This window comes from Ascaphus truei, chromosome 4 (assembly GCF_040206685.1).
Source record: "Ascaphus truei isolate aAscTru1 chromosome 4, aAscTru1.hap1, whole genome shotgun sequence".
NCBI classification, from domain to species: domain Eukaryota; kingdom Metazoa; phylum Chordata; class Amphibia; order Anura; family Ascaphidae; genus Ascaphus; species Ascaphus truei.
In genome coordinates, this window is record NC_134486.1 from 232380011 (window position 1) to 232395752 (window position 15742).

General features: G+C 46.3%; 1 protein-coding gene across 2 annotated transcripts in view; it reads left to right on the plus strand.

The window, feature by feature from the left end:
• Positions 1–243: 243 nt before the first annotated feature.
• Positions 244–15742, plus strand: part of TULP4 (TUB like protein 4) — a 322532-nt gene continuing 307033 nt past the window's right edge. Inside the window, exon 1 of one of the 2 annotated variants that reach the window (XM_075596999.1) lies at positions 244–337. The gene's annotated coding sequence lies outside the window, so the exon portion shown is untranslated. Of the gene's footprint in view, positions 338–14858; positions 14879–15742 lie in introns of those variants that run through there. The other variant, XM_075597000.1, reaches the window with a different exon arrangement.

Genomic DNA, 15742 nt, shown 5'->3' on the forward strand with positions numbered 1-15742 from the left:
ATGGCCTCAATTTGGCCTGTAAGAAGAATAAGATGTTTACATTGCGGCCTGGCTGCTGCTGCTGCTGCTGCGGTGGTGGTAGTAATGCAGCCTGTCTGCTAGGAGAGCGCAGCCTTTACATCATGTCTCTTATTACAGTCACACAACAAGGGCCGGCAGAGAGGAGGGAGGGAGGGAAGTGACAGACAGCCCGGAGCAGGAGGATGGCTCGGGAAGTGCAGTCATGTGACAGGGATCACGTGTCTAGTGGGATGGAGGGGGGGCGGGGGGAGGTGGAGAGATAGGCCCTGCATAGGAGACACGACAGGCAGAGGGGGATCTGCTTCTGCAAAGAGAGGTAAGGTGCAAGAAATGTGAATGAGCGTATAGAATTATAGATAAAGAAAAAATGATAGTTATTATAGTGGTTTGAATGGGAATACAAACAAAACAAAAGCACCATTTACCTGGTATCCTCTGTGGCAGAGGTTAGAGCTGTGCTACCTACAGTCCTGATCTAACAGCAGTGTCTAGCCATGCATCCATGCGTGCATGTATTGATGCTTCGTTATCCTGTGCTTTGTGCATCTATAAAAATGCAGCACTTTGCGGGCAATTGGGGAAGTTGTTGCTCTAGGGGAATCGCGGTCTCAAAAGGGAGAATGTGCAGCATGGAGCTCCCTGGCTCATGTATTGAAATCGTTGGGTGGGGGGGTTATACTGTATCTCAAAACAAACTGCTCCAGAAGCAGGAGGAATAAAAGCCTATTGATTTCAATGGGATTTCTTTCTTGGATAAATATGGTGCAATTCTTTGCCTCAGAATTGCACCAGTTTTGGCTTGATACATATGCCACTGTGGGTATGTTTGTGTGTATGTATTTTAATTATTATATATCTGTGTGTGTGTGTGTGTATATATATATCTTTTTCTATATGTTTAGATTGATATATTTTATATATACATCAGATACATATGTGTGTACGGGTATATAGTTTATGTAAATAAATAGCGTATGTACAAACGCATATAGGTACTGTATATATGTTGGACAGTACCAAAAAAATCTATATCGTTATACACACGTATGTGTATCCTTTATTAAAGGTAACAACATAGCACTTTTCATTAGGTCATTCTCTCCTACCCATGGCATAAGCATTCGGGAGTACAGTCTATTTTCGGACAGCTTTGTTGGAAGCCCTCAGAAAATAGCAAGGAAAACAATATGCGATGCTGTCAACATGAGAGGCTGCTGCTACCTTCAGTGCACTAGTGCAGCAGGTCTCTGGATATCTGCCTGTCACTCTGTGACCGTCTACTGTACAGTATTATGCAAATAAATATATGTTTAGCTCTCTATGAGGTCTGTGGATGATTGGGTTGGCGAGGGTTGCCCGTCTGGTTTCTAGGCTTGTTTGCACAGCTGGAAACGCCTGGGTGCCACATTGCATTGGCGAGGGAGTGGAAATGGTACTTCATTGTCTTGCTGTCGAACTCCATTCTACCTACAGGTTCGGTGTTGCTGAGTTAAGCTTTGTTTGCATTATGTTCTCCGCGGGCAGTCATTTAACCCTTTCCGCGCCCGTGTGTTGCAGCAGGCCTCTCTGGAGCTTAAAGGGTTACCCATACATTTGATAGTTTAAAGACGGTTCCCCTTTTCCTCGTCGAATGCTTCAGCAGGAATTGAGCTTGGTGTATCTATCCTGCCGAGTTTGTATTGTAAAAGATCACGACACCCCTGTTCCAGGTTTACCACCACTGTATGAAGAGCAGACCTAAATAGCCAGTGCCAGTCTCAATGAGTCGTATTTGTGTGAATGCTTCTAATAATGCTTTATAATTCTTGAATAGACTGTACTGAAAAGCTTACAGCCCAGCATTTGGGGCATGGGGTGACAGACCTGCCTTAGGACTATTGGGTCTTGAACCACTGTCTGAAGCAGGAGCCCCCTAACTGTGGAATTAAATATTCATCTTCTGATGTGGTACACTGATACGGTACCCTTTTATATATATTTTCTTTATGTCCTCTTTGTCTTGTTTTACGTTTTGTTAACGCCTTGAATATGTTGTTCTTTCTGTTGTGTAGTGCATCCAACTCCCGAAAAGGTGGAGTTGTATAGAAAAATAAACATGTCCCACTCTTCTATTCTTCTGTTTGCAGAAATGTTAACCCTTTTTGTTGGTTGTAGTAACCTGCAAGACGTACAGGTTAAAAAAAAAGGGCATGCACGAACACATATATATTACAGGTATGTGTGCTCAGAAAATGTTATTAAGCAGGTTGATCACTATAAAATAGCAGGTACTGAGTATATAGGTTTAAACATTTCCAATTATGCTTACTACAATCACGTGTATTTGTAAATGTAACTGCAAATCGTGTCTTTTTTTTTTATGATTGTTAAAGTAATTCCATTATTTTAAACAAATCAACAGTCGCATAATTACTTCTTCTGCATCGTAACTACTGTACATTAGGATGAGCCTAAAGCATCTTCTGGTATGATGAAACACATGGGGTAAACCATGATAGTGTGTGTGTGTGCGCGCGCACGCACGCCATGTAAGTAATGATTTTGTGAAGGTTTAGTTTGGTAACGCTGTCTCTGTCATGTATTCCTTTTCTCTAGTGAAAATAATCAAGTTAGACTGACTCAAATCTTCCTGCTGCTTTTTTTTGTGTAATTTGTGTGTAGACAAAGCAGAAAAATAGAAGGCTTAAGTGGAAAGATATTGTCTGAGAGGTCCATTAATATGAAGGAGTTGAGACTTTGACCCTTCTTTTTAATAACCTTAAATATTAAAAGGTACATGATGTAGCTTAGGCAGAAAAATAATTGTGCCTGGCTAGTGCACAGTCAGAGTGTTTTTACAGCCTTATCCACAAATAGCATACCATCTAACTGTAGCTACTTATCAGGTACACTGCCTGTTTTTGGTTCTTATCAGACCAACTGTACCTATTACACAGAGAGGTGTGTATGTGTGGTTAGCTGCATAGGTTAGGTGACTTCCATATGAATTTGCTGGCACCTCCAGCCAGCACATATGGAGGATCTACAATATTGAATGTTATTGCTGAAGTTTTAGAGAAGCTGCAGTGTGTTGAGATACCGTATCTCTCTGGGATCCGCTTCACCTAGAACAATACAAATCCTTTCCTCCACCCTTTGTTCTCCTGCTGAGCCCAAGGACAATTCTCCTCTTTTAATACTTGCAGTGTCAGGAATGACATCTCAAATCCATGATGACTTCTCTGTGGCACAGAGGGGAAGCTATCTCAGTGATTTATATTTATTTTGTTAGTGTGTTTATACATTATCTTCCTCTTAGGAGTCTGGTTGTTGGGTGTCGTAAAAGGACACCCTATATTTTATCACAGTTATAAGTAGCAGCTTCTCCATATTGTCCATTGAGGGTGGAGTGACATATTTTTGCTGCTCATTTACAGAGCAAGCTACTTAAAAACATAATCTACTGTTAATGTGGCAATGCAGCAGTCCCACCCTCCCCCAAAAGCATGATGCCCCGCTTTTCGTTTTGGGGATCTCTCTAAGTTCCCAAGATATCATGCTTTTTTATTATCTAATATGCAAAAATAACCCAGATGGTTACTGCTTTCATTCAATAGAATGTAAATCTAAATAGGCATATTTGTAAACTGTGCATCTTGACACACACACACACACACACACACACACACACACACACACACACACACACACACCTAGATATCAAATCCATATTCCTGGCCCATTATGCATGTATGTATTATTTTTTTTGTATAGTCTCAGCAATGTACGTAGCGCTTCACAGCATTAGTACATGTGGGGGAAAAAGGAGGCATAGGCATTATTATACAGATGTAGCAAACCTTAAGGTTAGTGTGTCGGCGCGAGGTCCCACAAGGATAGAGGCCCTGACGGATTAACGCTACAGGGTGTCCGATCCGGAAGCGTGGACCCCCTGCAGCGCAATCGCAGCAAACACAGTCCCCAGCAGCACGGCCATTTGCTTTTTCGGCCGCCGCGCTGGGGACTGTAAGTCTTGCTACATCTGTATATCAGCCAATCGGGCTGTTTTTGGCCAAAATGTCCAATTGACTTCAATGGGGAATTTCGTCTGGAAATAACACAATCGTCCGCTTTAGGTCATATAGAATAAGCGCTACAGACGTAAAAGCAGTCTCTGCCCCGAAGAGCTTACAGTCTAAGTAAGTTGTGCTAAGGTTTACCATTAATTTACGAAAGGGTGGGACAAACAAAACTCTGCTTTCCCAGATGTTTGACACATGGATGTATTGAACCCTTGGAGGTAACATACTGACAGGGTTTATTGTTAAACTAAAGTAAATAACACCGTAAAATAAAATGGTGCCTGCAAAGTGTGCAGAGCTATATTGCAAAAGGCTATGGTAGCTACGGCAACAAAAACAGACCGGTAAAATAGTATTAGGGTAAATGCAGGACAAACTAACGTTTGCTACAAGCATTTGCAGTGCGACATACAGTACAAAAAGCAATAGTAGCAGGGGCCAAATAATAAAAGGGGGGAAATAGTGCAAAGGGAACACAAGACAACAAACAAGAAGGTACCTGTAGATCTGCAGAACAAGAATCCAGATGAAAAAGAGCAGGGAAATACGCAGCGCTAATAGACAACGAATAACCTGACTTCTGACCTGTAAACGGAACGTTGACAAGCAAAGAACTAACTGACTGGGTGGGGTTTTATAGCCAGACTAAGATGGCAGCTGGCCTCTTGGTCTGTTCTTGTTCTTACCAGTTCTGGGTCTGAACTTGACTCCTCTGTGCGTCCATACAGGACTACGAGGAGTACTACGGGAGGGAACATTGACATAGTGCACCAGTAATATCCCCTCAAAACAGCAATTTGTGCTCTTCCGATGGTTTTAGCTCTGGCAACCCCCAAGATATTCCTTTTTTTAAATTTATTTTCAGGTGGTTTAAAATAAAAAAACAAGGTGGCAGCCAGGGTAAGCCATGATGTTGGGGGTTTCTATAGGCTGACCTCTGCCGTCATGTGTTCTTGTGGAAAGATTTAAACCAGGCCTGCACAACTCGTAAAGTGAGAAGGGCCGAACTGCTCCAAGGAAAAAAAAAAATTGGCCCGCACGGGTAAAATCATCATCATCATCATCATCATCATCATCATCATCATCATCATCATCATCATCATCATCATCATCATCATCATCATCATCATCATCATCATCATCATCATCATCATCATCATCATCATCATCATCATCATCATCATCATCATCATCATCATCATCATCATCATCATCATCTCTCCTCCAGCACGTCAGCATCATCATCATCTCTCCTCCAGCACGTCAGCATCATCCTCATCTCTCCTCCAGCACGTCAGCATCATCCTCATCTCTCCCCCAGAACCTCTCACTATCAACCTTTGCGATACTCCCCATCTATGTCTCATACCCCCATCTTTCCCCCTCACCCACACACATAATACTCCCCCTCCACATCAAACACACAATACCCCCCTGCACAGCACACACATCACACCCCCCCTGAACCTCACATCCCTCTCCCCCCTTGCACCTCAAATCGCTCCCCCCCTTGCACCTCAAATCGCTCCCCCCCCTGCACCTCACATCGCTCTCCCCCCCTTGCACCTCACATCGCTCTCCCCCCTTGCACCTCAAATCTCCCCCCTTGCACCTCAAATCACCCCCCTTGCACCTCAAATCACCCCCCTTGCACCTCAAATACCCCCCCCTTGCACCTCAAATACCCCCCCCCTTGCACCTCAAATCACCCCCCCTCGCACTTCCCATCACTCTCCCCTCTTGCACCTCACATCGCTCTCCCCCCCTTGCACCTCACATCGCTCTCCCCACCTTGCTCCTCACATCGCTCTCCCCCCCTTGCACCTCACATCGCTCTCCCCCCTTGCACCTCACATCGCTCTCCCCCCTTGCACCTCACATCGCTCTCCCCCCTTGCACCTCACATCACTCTCCCCCCTTGCACCTCACATCACTCTCCCCCCTTGCACCTCAAATCACTCTCCCCCCTTGCACCTCAAATCACTCTCCCCCTTGCACCTCAAATCACCCCCCCTTGCACCTTTAATGACCCCCCCTGCACCTCCAATCACCCCCCTGCACTTCCCATCACTCTCCCCCCTTGCACCTCACATCACTCTCCCCCTTGCACCTCAAATCATCCCCCTTGCACCTCCAATCACCCCCCTGCACTTCCCATCACCCATCACCCTCCCCCCCTGCACCTCACATATCACCCTCTACCCCCGTGCACCTCACATCATCCACAAGGCCGCCAACAGAAATCATGGGGCCCGGGACAAATGAAAGGAGCAGCCCCCCCCCCAAACCCATAGCGCACCTACCACGAAAAAATATCTTTTAGCGCGCAACTTTTACTTAACTGTTTTCTTATTGTGATACAGAAAAAAACATTACAATGCAACCTGTTTATTTTTTATATTTTCAACAAAAGACATGTGACTGCCTGTCTGGGTGGGTGGGTGAATGACAGTTGGGTGAATGGCGGTGGGTGGGTGAATGGCGGTGGGTGACAGTGGATGGGTGACAGTGACTGGGTGACAGTGACTTGACAGTGACTGGGTGGGTGGGTGGGTGACAGTGACTGAGTGGGTGGGTGAAACAAAAGACATGTGACTAGGTGGGTGGGTGAATGACAGTTGGGTGAATGACAGTTGGGTGAATGACAGTTGGGTGAATGGCGGTGGGTGGGTGAATGGCGGTGGGTGACGGTGACTGGGTGGGTGACAGTGACTGGGTGACAGTGACTTGACAGTGACTGGGTGGGTGGGTGACAGTGAGTGGGTGACAGTGACTGAGTGGGTGGGTGAAACAAAAGACATGTGACTGGGTGGGTGAATGACGGTTGGGTGAATGGCGGTGGGTGGGTGAATGGCGGTGGGTGGGTGAATGGCGGTGGGTGGGTGAATGGCGGTGGGTGGGTGAATGGCGGTGGGTGACGGTGACTGGGTGACGGTGACTGGGTGATAGTGACTGGGTGGGTGACAGTGACTGGGTGACAGTGACTGGGTGGGTGACAGTGACTGGGTAGGTGACAGTGGGTGACAGTGACTGGGTGGGTGGGTGACAGTGACTGGGTGGGTGACGGTGGGTGGGTGACAGTGACTGGGTGACAGTGACTTACCTTGACCGGGTGGGTGCAGCTTGCCGCCGGACACTTTCCCCTCCTGCCCCCGATATCCCTGCGGCAGCAGCCCGGGACGGGAGGTGGGCTTGGGGGCTCGGGGCAGGAGGGGGGCACGGGAAGTGAGCTCGTGGGGGGGCCACGGGAGGTGAGCTCGGGGGACGCGGGAAGCTGGCCGCGGAGGGAAGCAGGTCGCAGGAGGAGCTTGCTTGTTACTTCCCCCTCCGTCCCACATTGCGAGCGGGGAGGGGGGGGGGGAGGGAGCAGGAGAGGGGGGAGAGCAGGCCCTGCGCATGCGTGCCGGGACCGCGGGGAATCGGCGCCATTTTTTTAAAACTTTTTTTAAAAATTATTTAATTAATTAACTGGCGCCCGGCCAGAGTCATCGCGGGCCGCACAGAGAGGCCAGGCGGGCCGCATGTTGTGCAGGCCTGATTTAAACCTTCAATACCTCACAAATTTAGGAAGCCCTAGAGTACGGAGTACCATAATCCAGCTCTGGGAGATCCCTCCTGTTCAGGTAAGGTAAAAAAAATAAATAGAATATCTCATACAGGGTGTTTGCCACTTTTAAAGTGTTTACATATACATCAAGTATATATGCCTTCACCAACACTGAAAAAAACAGTCTTCCTAAATACCAAATTGAAGAAATGACAGACTTATGTTTAAGGGGTTAAACCTGGGTGATGAAAATTATTTGGCTTAGACATTGTCAGCTGAAACTAAGGAAAGGTTTGATTTCCTCTACTAATTATTATTATTTTTTTTGAGTCTTGTGACTGTGTGTTGAGAAGGCCTTGTAGACGTAAATCTCCTGAATGACATGGGAAAGGTTGGATAAGGCTTTGGTCCCGCTGCGGCCGGCGGCTGCCACCAGCTCCTTACCTCCGGTCTGGATGTCCCCGCTGGCTCCTCCCGGCGTGGATGACTACGTGCTATGACGCATCAGCCAGCCGGAGCTACAAAGAGCTGGTATTTTCACCGATTGGATCCCAGCAGCCAATCCGATTTCTCCCCCCCCCCCCGCTCTGATTTCTCCCCCCCCCCCCTGCCGTTCCGATTTCTCCCCTTGCTCCCCTTGCACATTTGTGTGCGAGGGGCTGTGGGGTGTCTGCAGTGCTGCACTGTCCCGCCCCCTCACGTTATGGCCGCGCTCCCCCACCCGTTTTGACCACGCCCCCCGCGCCGGAAAAATGTCACTGCAGATCACGGTGCAGTGAATTGCACGCGCCGCCGGCAAGCAAGGCGGCCGTGCGGGCGCGTGCAGCGGGGCCTTAGCTTAAGGCTGGTGAAAACACTTAATGGTTATGTACCAGCGTAGTCATAGAGAAGGTATACCTCACTGCTAGAGGGACCTATAACCAATTGTAAGGCCTTGTTACCATGAAACACTTAAAGGAGCAATCCAAGCAATATTGTACGTGTAATTTAAAAAAAATAATAAATGAGTTCTGTAGTATTAGATAAAACTACCTTTTTCTTTATTCAACCCTTATTGCATTTTTAATGAGTTTTAATACACTGAGCATCTTTTGATTTCTATAGCAGATTTTAGCACACTTCCCCAGCAGTGTAAGGCCGCGCTTATGTGCCGGCGACCGATGCCGTTGCCATTGCGATAGTTATTTTTCAAGTTTAGGCGACGTTGCTGGCTCCAAGGCCAGCGACGTCATAAAGGGGGAAGGTAGAGGGACGGAGAAGCTCTCTAATTGGCCAAAAGGGGAGACCGTTACCGAAAAAAAATCATATAACAGTGACTACCAGATTTTTGGTAGCACTGTTGCTCCGTTGCGCCGCCGCGTGCACTATAAGTGTCGACGACGGCGACAATGCATTTGTTTTGACATGACGTTGTATCGCCGTCGCCGCCACTATAAGTGCAGCTTTAGATCTTTCTGAGGCTGCGTCCATAGACACTTCGCCCGTGCGGAGGCGCGCTGAGGCTTTCCCTGGCCATGGTGCGCGCACTGTCTGTGGCCGTGTCTAGGGGCGTGCCAGTGACATCATGGAGCTGGTTCGGCCTCATTGGGCGAACTGCTCACGTGACCAGCCCGTCGCACCAAGAAATCAGTTTTAACTGATTTCTTGCGCAACGCGCACTCGCACGCCATATAGACGCAATCACTGCCTTTAGGCAGTCTGATCGTCCGCGTCCGCACGGTCGTCCATACCATGGACGCAGCCAAACACTTTCCTGTTTGTGATAATTTGTTGCCAATATTCAGAGCAGTTTGAGCTGCAAGCTGTAACAATACATAATGTTACCTTAGTGATATAAGAATACATTGTAGCTGCTTACAGTGACTGAAGGATTGATTTGAAACTGAAAGGCAGCCATCTACCTAGTGAACCCTGGAAGCAGAATCTTTGCTGATCGATCATGGGAGAACTAATTGATCGGCAGCTTAGGTAATTCATTTTCAATCAAGGTAATCAAAGGCTGCATATATTAAAACAAGACAAAGTTGAACAAAAAAATGATTTTTTGTAAAGATGTTTGGATTGCCTTTTTTTTAAGCCGCTATAAACACAACAAGATTGAGCAGGAGCAGTTATATACACACACCCAGTATTGTTGGCAGTAAACATGAAAGCGTACACCAGCCTTAGGCTGCGTCCATAGGACTGCAGCCGTGCGGAGGCGTGCGGAGGCTGAGGGAAAGCGGGTGCTTTCCCTGGCCTTGGTCTGTGCGCCGTCCGGGGGGGTGTCGGGGGGGGGGGGGGCTGTGACGTCACGGAGCTGGTTCGCCCTCATTGGGCGAACCGCTCACGTAACCGGCCCTGCGCTCCCGTGAGCGCCAAATCTAAAAATGTAATAAGACACATGCTTGCGGAAGCGTGCGCGAGCCCCTGCTAAAGCCGCTCTCATTGCGGCTGCAGGGGCTCACTGCCGTGCAGCAGCACGCCTCAGCACGGGTCAGCGCCTAAGCGCTGACATGCCCGAGGCCTTAGTGGGAGGGAGAGCAGGAGTTTTGGATTTTAGGAGGCCTGGGTCAACGGGACGTGAAGGACATAAATCGCTTACTTCCCCTAAACCTTCTCTACTGGAGCATTGCTAATTCTAGCACAAACTGAGCTGTCAGCAGAACACAAGAGAGGAGGTCTATTGCAGTACTGTGCTCCAATCCATGATTCACTAGTTATTCTGATGGGGTCCTTTTGAATTTTTGTTCTAGTTAGAGGCAGGCAAACCTGCATCGGCAAAGATAGTTAAAGAGCCAATCATTGTTTATGTTAACAATGATTTTATCAGCAGTGCATACAAAAGTCACCCTTTTAAATAATATGACCAACCGCCAAGGAGATTACTATAAAACTTTTGGTGCTTCACTCAAAGGAAGATCAAAGTCTCTGTTTAATATGATACAGTATCAGTCCATCTTTTTCTTCATGGACGTTGAGACTCATTCAAATGTATTTGAATAGAGCTTAAACCTTCCCTAACAAGGAGATGGTGGCTTCACAGCATATTGAATACAGACCAATGTCAGAGCCAGCTACTAATCCAGTGCAAGGAGCAGTCACTGGGTCTTTAGCCAGGCTCTTCTACTTCAAGAGACACTGAGTTTAGCACCATTACACTGCATATCCCTACAGATTAAGTCTCGGGTCCGCTGTGCCTCCAGGAATGCTCCGTGGGCAGTCCGTTGGCTGCCTGCAGGGGAATTTGTTCCTCTCCAAGGCGCGCTTCCAACCGCTATGGCTTTTAAAAAGTCTGGGGAGGGTGGTTCCCGTGCGGGAGCCGTGAGAAGGTCCATCCGAACGAAGGACTTCATCTGTAGCATTGGTTTGAGGGTGGACACATCAAGGTGCCCTGGTAACAGAAAAGACTAGACATCATGTAACATGAGAAGGGTGTTTTGTAATGATCACAGCTAGTGTGAATACACACTGAACTCGCACTAACCAACCAGTTTCCATGATTACTATGGAGAGCAGAACAGCATAGATGCCAACATATTCATTCACTTACGCTGTTTGTGATCAGATGGAAATCACATTTATCCCAAAAACTTGTGTGTGTAAGAGGGCTACTGTGATTATAAATTAGGGTAGCATTCTCGCAATAGAGATGAGTGGAGTGAGACTCTGCACAGAAGCACAGACCTTAATTCCCAATGACTCAAATATGAGTGTTTAGGAACATGGATTAAAAAAAAAAAACCCAGTACATTTTAACAGTACTTCAATGAGTGAGATCATTGTTGCTAAAATGATTGAGACTGGCTCCCAATAAATGGAAGTCACAGAGTAAAATTTACCAAGTGTTCAGATGGGAGATGACTTACTTTGCAACTTTGGGTTTAAGTGCATGGGTGTGCTCCAGTGCCTCTCTCAATTACCAGTTTTTTTCTTTTTAAACTTCCCTACAAGTGCAAGATGCAACATGAAATGATTATACGGTTTTCTAGTTCTCAACACATCTACTGTATCAATCGATGGATAGCCTGGAGCTGTAAGTGAATGGTGTTTTGATTCTGCCCCCTCCAAATCCATTTATTAACTTATTGTTTCTGGTTGCTAGCTGGATAGGTTATTTTGATTGGTTGGTTAGATCAGGCAGTTGTTAGGTAGGTGATGCTAAAGTTATGAGGTATAGAGACTCTGATTGGTTAATTTGAATGATAGAATGTTTGGGTCCCACTTATAAGGTTTCCCCCCTGCACTTTTTGAAGTGAAATCTCTTTGCAGGTACCTAGGTGAATTTGCTTCGTGGAGACGGAAGTAATGTCACGGAAGTGACGTCATTGTGGGCAAAAGAGGCCGTCGTCTCGTGTCATTGTGGGCAGAAGAGTAGCTCGGAGCTCGGCGCATACGCAACAGTCACAGGCGCTCGGCACTTTCGCAGCAGCTGGAGCTCGGCACATGCGCAGCCGAAACAGCAGAAACTTGAGACACACAGAGAGACACACACACGGAATTTACAGTTAGTATAAATAACAAGTGCAACTAGCTAAAACAGGGAATGTGTGCCGAGCACGCGCGTTCTAAGTCAAACTTCATTGCGTTTTGTCACTGAAATTGTGTTTTGATTTTTAGTTAAAAACATCACCATCACCATCACAAATACAATTTCTGTGAGAAAACAGTGACAAAAGACGAAGTTTCACTTAAAATGCTCCGCACACGCACTTTTTTTGTAAAGCGAATTTGTGATTGATTATGTTATATTATATTATTGTTTTAGTTACTTTTTTATGTTAATTTTACAGTTGTGAAGGGATTGCTTGATTTTTAGATTTTTCTTTAGTGTGTGTGTGATGGCTAAATTGTTAATAATAAAATAAAGTTACATGTGTTGCTGTCCCAGCACAGGCCCTGCCAGAGAGTTAATTCAAGTGTGGTTGGAACCACTATTTGTGACCTTTGTGATAAGGCAGGGGTGTGCAAACTTTTTCTCCTGCGCCTCCCTGCCTCTTGTCCCCCGTGCTCGCGCCTTCGTTCAGTGCAGGATCAAATGACGTTACGTCACATGACCTGCGGCATCATTTCATGCTGCGTTGCTATGACAACACACGTGTGACGTCACGAGACGCTTCCAGACGCCGGCTGAAGCAAGGTAAGTTGAGGTTCCAGAGGCTTCACGTGATCCCCCGGCATTTAATTGTAATGCCTTGGGGAAGAGCGCATGGCCTATGCAATTGCGCGCCCCTCAGAAAAATCTCGCGCCCCTGGGGTAAGGTGATGCAGTTGGTCAGCTCTAGGGTGGTACCTGAAGTGCCTATTGTATATTGATTTTGGTATTTTTACATTCCTCTTCACAGGAAGGGAAAAGGCTTGGATTGTATTTCGTATTGTATGGTTGGCAAAGCTTAACAAATTTGATTTTAACATGTTTATTTATAAATTGTTGTGGCCTTAACCACCAAAAGCAAATGATTGTGTTCCTGTCCAAAGGAGGCGGTGCAATTACAGATGTAGCATCTTCTATCTATCAGCAGCCGCAGGACATGCGCTTGTGAACCGTGGCCCAAGAGATGAGATTTCAGGTCACAGTGCTTGGCAGGGAGGAAATGGCCCATCAAGATTAACACAGCGGGGGTCCCTGCAACGGAATGGGACTCCCGCTGTGTGAATTCTACAAGGATGCATCAGTCTGTAAGAGATGCGCAATGAGAGTAGAGAATTAATCCTCTCTCTGCGCACCTCTAAAAGGCGATCACGCTGTTTTTATTTTATTTTGATAACACAGTTTTGAAGCAGGGGGTTTCCGGAGCTGAATCGTATTCATTTCAGCCCCAGGGATACCCTCTTCCCGAGTTACAGGCCCCGGAATGGGGTGCCGGTATTTGCGCCATGTTTTAAAGTCTCCCGCATCACGGCCCACGTGACGTGAGAGATATAAACAATGCAGAGAGATACTGGCTCCCCATACCGGGGACTGTAACTTGGGAAGCTGGGGTCCCCGGGGCTAAAATGAATGCGGTTCAGCTCCGCAGGCCCCCTGCTTCAATACTGTTTAATCAAAATAAAATAAAAGCAGATTCATTACTTCATTACTTTAGCGGCTAGCCTTTGAGGTAATGAAGGGGTTAAACCAAAGTATCTGTTTTATTGGGGGTAGAGGGGGTGGGTGAAGGGGGTAGTTTCCCCAGGGTGGATGGTGAAGCCTACCAGGAAGGTTGCGGGAGGGATTACTTTTTCATTACCTTAGCAGTAGTAACCACTACCCACCCGCGAGGCCTAACCACTCACCTCGGGGTAACTAACTCCTTCACCCACACCCTCTACCTGCAATAAACATTAAAATACAACAACCAATACTAGATAATATACACAGATTGCCAGTGTTGCTACCTACGCCTTCCATGGGAGCAAAGATAACCCCAATGGCAATGAATGTTCACTCTACCCTTCCTCAACCTCCCCCCCCCCCCCCAACAATACAGTACCGTAATGGCCAAAATCCCTATTATCCCTCACCTAATGTCTCTGTAAGTCTCCCATTATACCACTTAGATTGTAAGTTCTTCGGCAGGGATTTCCTTTCCTATTGTCTGATTTTGCTGTGTTTATTGTCTTATTATAATTCCCTGTACTGTATTTGTAAAGCGCTGAGTACACTTTTGGCGCTATATAAATAAAGACATACAAATACAAAATACAACTACTAGCCTGTAACCCCAGCCTGTAACCTACTAGCCTGTAGCGGTTATTAACCACTTTGGTAATTAAGGGGTTAAACCCCCCCCCCCCTCACGCATGCCTAACCACCCTCCCCGGGGCAACTACCCCAACCCGTTCCAGCCATTGATTGTCTCTGTGGTAAACCATGCCCACAATATGGGCATGGATTGCCACAATGGTAATGAATGGGCAACCTAAAAATGTAAAACAACCATAAAATACATTACAATATACTCTCAAAGGGGCATAGATAAACACATTGCCAGTCAATGGGCATCCTAAAAAAATACACAAATAAAATACAATCAATGTGTTTCTTACCTTTGCCGGGATGAAGATTCATCCTCCTCATCCAGCAACGGCACCAACTCTTGCCCCACAATGCAATGATCCTCCTCAGCAGATGCGAAGAAGTCCATGATCCTCAGTTGCCTGCAGAGGAGGCCCCGGTGAGTTGTTCTTTCTTCTTTACTTTTTTTTTTTCTTCATCCTTTTCTTCTTTTTGCTCCAACAGGTCCAGGAGATGTTGATCCGCCAGCTTCTTTCACCAGCTTCAAATGAGGTGATAGATCTTATATAAGGCCTGAGACGTCATATTTTTTAATGATGTGACATCATCTTAAAAGGAGGGAAGAATCCAGCCAATCAGGAAGCATCCTCCCTTTAAGATGACGTCACTTCAGCAATAAAAAAAAATGGGTGCCATCACATGGTACACCCACCAATCGGATTGGTGGATGTACCATGTGATGCCTTTCCATTTTTGGAGTGATGTGACGTCACCAAAAAGGGATGGAGGCCATGTGACGGGACATTTAAATATGGCAAAGAGATACCGGCACCCCATACCGAGGCCTGTAACTCAGGAAGCAGGGGATCCCAGAAGCTGAAATAAATGCGGTTCAGCTCCGGAGACCCCCTGCTTCAATAATATGATATTAAAATGAAGTAAAAGCAGCGCGATTGTCTGTTAGAGGCGCGCAAGGAGAGTGACTGACTGATTCTGTCTACTCTTACTGCACGTCTCTTACAGACTGATGCAGCTCGGTAGGATTCACACAGCTGGAGTCCTATTCAGAAGCAGGGACCCCCACCGTGGTAATCCTGATGGGTCAGGTTGCAGGGGTTCCGCGAGCCAACTACGCGACCAAGTATTGTGCTACATCCGTAAGCTCCAAAAAGTATATGTTAATTAAGTAATAATCCCTGAAGAACAGGGCATTATTGGCCAGTAATGCCCTGTTCTGAGGGGATTATTACTATTATAAGCTAAATGTAGGCTTATTTTTAATTTTTTTTCATTTTTCATAAAAAAGATAAATTTTTGTAGTCATATATTGATTTTTATCAGCATGGTTGTCTACATTCTTATGCTTTTACTGCAAGTTTATTAAAAGTAAATTGTACATATACGCACACACACACG